A 6,473-nucleotide genomic window follows, 5' to 3' on the forward strand; every position below is an offset into this window, starting at 1 on the left:
CTACTAGAATAAAAGAAGTGGTAAGTGAAATAAGAAGTCTAGGTGGTGAATTGGAAGAAAAAACTCTTATCAGAAAATACCTAAGAACTCTACTCCTTATTTATGCTATTATAGTTTTAGCCATTCAAGAGCTAAGGTGTGCACAAGGGACCACACTAACCTTTGAAGGAATTGTGGGAAGAGTTACTACATTTGAGCTATACAATTTTGACAACTATAGACCTACGAACCTTGAATCTACTTTCAAGGACAAGATGAAAATAAAAGATATTGAGGAGGAAACATCGATCAAGAAAAGAAGAAAAGGAAAATATGCATCTAGTGATAACAATGCAGATGAGGAAGATGTGGAATGATTAGAAGCACTATAGGATAGGATATTATATAGAGGCAAAGATAAATTCAAAGGGAACCTCCCTATCATATGTTTCAATTGAAATGAAGTAGGTCATATTACTGCAAGATGTACATGGAAGAAGAACTGCAAAGAATGAAACAAGTACAGGAACAAGAGAGAAGATGATAGCAAAGACTACAAGGAGAAAGAAAAACGATGCTATATTATTGAAGTAGATTCTGATGAGAATGATGATGAAGTAGTCTTTGTGGCCATGAAGGATGAATCAGATAAAGATAAAGATGAAGCAACAACATTGGTTACTTGTGTGAACAAGAATGAAAAGTGGATCATAGAGAGTGGATGCTCACATCACATGAAAGGAGATAAAAGTAAGTTCATTATCTTTACTCACTGTGATGGAAATAGTTTTATATTTGGTAATGATGTTCCCTGTCAAATCAAAGAAAATGCATACTATGTTGAAGGATTGAACTACAACTTGTTGAGTGTATCATAGTTAGGTAATGTAGGTTGTAAAGTAGAATTTGGAAACAAAAGTGCCAAGATCTATGACACTGATGGAAATCTAATAGGAAAAGGTGAAAAAACTAGGAGGAACTTGTTTTACCTAGATATAGAAGATGCTACTTGTCTTATTGTTAGATTTGATGATGTGTGGTTGTGGCATAAACGGTTATGTCATGTTAACTTTGATAATCTAATCAGCATTAGCAAGAAGAAAAAAGTTAGAGGGTTACCAAAACTAAAGAAACCTAAGAGCACAATGTGAAAAAAATGCCAACTAGGGAAGATGACTAAGTCTAGTTTCAAAATCAAAACATACACTTCCGAAGAAGTACTAGAGCTACTCGATACACACTTATGTGGTCCAATAGAAGTGCAAAGCTACCTAGGAGACATATACATAATGATATTTGTAGATGACTATTCCAAGATGATGACTGCTATGCAAAAACTTGATGCATTTCAAATGTTCAAGTGGTATTTGGCTAGAGTTGAGAAGGAAATAGGAAAGAATCTGAAGTGCCTAAGGTCAGATAGAGGAGGTGAGTTCACAGCAAAAGAGTTTGAAATATTCTACAATGAAAAAGGTATCAAAAGGCAAACATCTAGATCAAGAACTCCACCATTGAATGGTATTGTTGAAAGAATAAATAGGTCACTAATTGACTATGCTAGAGCCTTGATGATGGAGAAAAATGTCGCACTAAAGTACCAGAGAGAAGCTATAAGCATTGTAGTCTGCACACTAAATAGAGTTCAAGTCAAGAAAGATACAAATGCAACACCTTTTGAATTGTGGTTTGGTCACTCACCTAATGTAAAACATTTCAAAGTATTTGGTTGTAAATTTTATATTCTTAAATATAGTAGAAATAACAAGTTTGATGCAAAGATTGATGAAGGCATATTCCTTGGATACTCCACTAGAAGAAAAATATATAAGTGTTTGAATACTAACACTAACAAGATTGTCGAGAGTGAAAATGTAAATTTTTATGAGCATGAAGAAGTCCAAGTTGATGAGTTCAAGAAATCAAAGGATTATAAATACTTTGTATACTTCTATGAAGGAATGATTGTTGAAGAAAATGCTGCAAATCAAGTTGGGAGTCAACAACAAAATTTAGTATCAGCCAAGTCATGACTAGTGAATGTTGAGCTGCATTTAGAAGTGAGCTATAGAATGTAGAAAATGCACATTCTAATTTTGAAAATAGTGCACATGGGAGAAATGATGAAGTCCTAAATGAAGAAGAACAAAATAACTCTAAAGATGAAGGATCAAACATGGAAAGAAGGACATAAGCTAGGTTAGCCAAATATGTAAAAAAGACATCACCTTGCTAATTAAAACATTGCTGACAAGGATGTTAGACCAATGCCAAGGATTAGGATCAGGAATGAATCATGTCTATTGAGAAATATTGAACTCAAAATAGTAAAGGATGCACTACAAGATGATGATTGGTATAAAGCTATGAAAGAGGAGATAGGTCAGATTGAGAAGAACAATTCCTAGACTAGTTGATAAGAATGTAATTGGTACCAAATTGGTGTTAAGAAAAAAACTTGATGAAAATGGTGAGATAACAAGAAATAAAGCTAGATTAGTTTACAAAGGCTATGCATAAGAAGAAGGACTAGATTATGAGGAAACATTTTCCCCTATTGCAAGAATGGAAGGAGTAAGAACATTACTCGCATATGCTGCATACAAAGGTTTCAAAGTGTACCAAATGGATGTTTAGTCTACTTTTTTGAGTGGTATACTAGAAGAGGAAGTCTACATAGAATAAATTGAGAGATTTGTTAATGAAAAGAACAAGGACATGGTCTAAAAACTGCACAAAGTACCTTATGGATTGAAGCGGGCACCTAAAGCATGGTATGAGAGATTGTACAAATATCTTGTTAAAATAGGATCTGAGAGAAAAGATGACAAAAACAACTTGTATATCAAAGCTAGAAAAGGTAAAGAAATTTTGATATCAAAAATCTTTGTTGATGATATAATATTTTGAGGAAAAGATGTTCTATGCAAAAATTTTGCTGATCAAATGAAGCATGAGTTTGAGATGTCAATGTTTGGAGAAATAAAATTCTTTGTTGGATTATAAGTACATCAATTGAAGCATGGCATATTTGTGAGCTAATCCAAATACATCAAGGAGACACTCAAAACATTTGGATTAGAAGAGTCAAAACTAGTTAACACACCAATGGCAACTTGACATAAGCTATCTAAGAATGATGAGTCTGTTGAAGTGAATCAGATAGTGTATAGATCAATGATTGGAAAGATGCAATATGTCATACATAGTAGACTAGATATTGAATTAGCTATTTGAATAGTCACAAGATTTTTTCAAAATCCAAGAGAAATTCACGTGATGGTAGTGAAGAGAATACTGAGCTGCCTAAAAGGAACTGATGACTTTGGTTTGCACTACATGAGAAGTGAAAAGTTTGAACTAAGAGCCTACACTAATACGGATTGGGAGGTGACATTGATGATAGTAAAAGCACTAGTGGAGGAACACTTTTCTTGGGAAAATAATTGATTACATGGACCAAAAAAAAGAAAAGTTGTATCTCACAGTCCACTGTAGAAGTTGAATATGTTGCAGCTATTATAAATTACACCAATATTGTATAGATCAAACATTTTTTGCAAGGTATGAAGGAAGAGGTAACTGAACCTGTGATACTTTATTGTGATAATATAAGTGCTATAAACATATCAAAGAACCCTATAATACATGCTAAAATCAAGCACATTGCAATCAAGTATCACTATGTAAGAGAGTTGGTTGAAGACAAATAGGTGAAGATGGAATATGTTACCTCAAAGGAACAAATTGCTAAAATCTTCACAAAAGCACTACCTAAAGATTCTTTTGAGTATCTTAGAGGTAAGTTAGGGGTGATACCCCTAGCCAATGCTACTTGAAGAAAAAACAATATTGCCCCGCATGAAATGAGTTGATTGTTGAAAATTTTACATATTGGTGCAAAGGATGTTTACTTTAGGATTCATGTCTAAAGTAATCAAAATGCTAACATTCCAAATTATTCACAAGTAAGGTGATAGAGGGAGAAATAGAATGAACCTACAAAAGCTACACTTGCATATTAAGATGTTAATTTGTCTTTGGCATTGTTGTCAAAGAGGGAGAAGTAGACAATAGATCAACAACATGAGATCAAAAGTATGAGGGAGATAATGATCAAATGAAGATAAAGGGAGATGTGAATAGAAGTAATCAAAAGTTGATCAGAATAACAAAAGATGAGAAATATAGAGGGAAGAGAAATAAATAACGAGGATACAATAGCTAAGAGGGAGAAGTAGAAATGAAGCAATCAAAATAGTAGAGGGAGATGTGAAGTCACAACTTATTTTTTGACATTTGACTTACTGTTCCAACCTAGTTAGCTTGTGGTTGAATAGTTTAGTCTAATGATTGATTAGTTTGGTTTTCCATTAATGCCAAAGAGGGAGATTTTTGGAAATTTGATTGAAAATATCATTGATGAGGATCAAAGAGGGAGATTGTTGCAAAGAAGGAAGATTATTATTTTCAATCATCATTTTGTCATTAATGTCAAACTTTCTATTTGTAGGAATAACATTTTCTTATACGATCCAAGTACTATCACTTAATTGATTAATTAAGAGGATTTGGTCAAGAAGATGTAACAAGACTACCTAAGGGAAAAGTTAGCTATGATGTTGTAATAAAGTGCAAGGATTAGTCAAGACATTGGTTAAATGATATATTGATAACATATTCAAAGATACAAAGGTTGGTCACACTTAGATACATTGGAGGAATAATTTGTAACAAGGTTGACTACAAAGCTTAAACTAAGTTCATTAGTGGGTGTCAAGCAAGCTAATTGAAGTTGATAAAAAATTTTAGTTGCAGCTGGGTAACATGAAATTCTAGTTTGTGTCAAGTGATCTTCAAGTGCCAAGTGAACTTCAAATGCTGAGCATCAAGAAAAATATAGTTGATGCTAAGTAACACAATATGTGTTGAGCATCTGTATTTCAATAGTGTCGAGGGACTGCATTATTTTAAATAATGAAGATTCAAAAAATCTAAGCTGTAAAAGTTGTTGTGTTGAATTTTGTGAACTAGATGAAGGATAAGGATGATGAGCTAGTGACAAAGAATTCTATGTAAACCATTTTAGGTGAACTCAAAAGGATTATTCAGGAACTTTCTATAGTAAAACAAAAAAAGGGTTAGATACAATGAATCCTACCTAATCCATACAAATTGAAATTAAAGAATGGAAGAATCGAGCAAGAAAAGGAACTCCAAGACTTCTATTTAAGGAGTCATAGACCAAGAAGAAAATGGTGTTGATGTTGTTGTTGCTAAGGGGCCAAATTATGAAGTAGGGTATTAAGGAGAAGGTATCTAGGAGAAGGAAGAGCACAGCTGCTCTACTTCTACAAGTGATCAAGAAGACATGATTGCACTCATACACTGAGTATGGAGACTCATGGAGACTAAGCTTGAAAGGAGGGCAAGCTGTCAAAGTTGTAGAGATTGAAAGCCAAGCAATGGTATGAGCTAAGAAGTTATCTGAGATCTGCAAGTTAAGTTGTATTCTATAATCAGGTCAAAATCCCTAATTGTTACTCTCTAACAATTATATCAGTTAGGATAGAAGGAAAATCCTATGGACTTAGGTTGGACTAATAGCTATTTGTAAATCCTTTAACAAGGTGGCATTCCAAGTGAATATTCTAAAGTCCTCTAACAAGGCCCACTTCTAACAAGGTGGTTAAATTCTCTAACAAGGTCACATTTAATAGTGTATTGTAAGCCTTTAATAGGGCAGGCCTTTCACACGGTATCATTTTAGAAGAGTGAGAATTGAGTAGCATTTTACTAGTGGTTTTTCCCAAATTGGGTTTCCACATAGATCACTATGTTATGTGTTGATCTTTTATGTGTTACGCTGGCATGTTGGTATACAGTAACTTGTTGGTTAGAAAAGTTAAAGCTTGGGGCTAACCATACATAGTGAAAAGTTTGAATAAGATATTTTGACCTTGAATAACTGATTCATCCCCCTCCTAAGTTATTCTAAAGAATTTCCAACACAATCTAATAGGGTTCATTATCCCCCAAATAAATGAGCCAAAAATCCCGTTGGAAATAATTAATAAAATAATCTCTATGAGATGTAGCATGAAATGAAGCTTTAGAATCTAAAACCCATGAATCATCAACACTTTCTAAAGAAAGAAGAAAATCATCCTCTTTGGATTTGTTGCTTACCCCATTTTCCTCCTTGTTCCCTTCTAGGTTATCTCCTTCATTATTCTTTTGAGTCCAACAATCTTTCTTCTGTTGCCCTAGTTTATCACACTACCAACAATCTCTCAGTCCTTTAGATTGAGATCTCTTTCCCTTTGACTTTCCTCTTGATTTCCTATGATTTCTAGAATTATTTCCTCTCTTTATCATTTTTTCCATTAAACTTGTCAACCCTCAACTTACTCTCACCTTCCATTGCTCCTACTCAACCGTGAGATTCCTAATCAACTATGAGATCCCTAATTAATCGTAAGACCTTCCTATAGAGG

The sequence above is a fragment of the Cupressus sempervirens genome, chromosome 8 (genome assembly GCF_028749045.1).
Source record: "Cupressus sempervirens isolate cs-2001-9-10 chromosome 8, ASM2874904v1, whole genome shotgun sequence".
NCBI classification, from domain to species: Eukaryota; Viridiplantae; Streptophyta; class Pinopsida; order Cupressales; family Cupressaceae; genus Cupressus; species Cupressus sempervirens.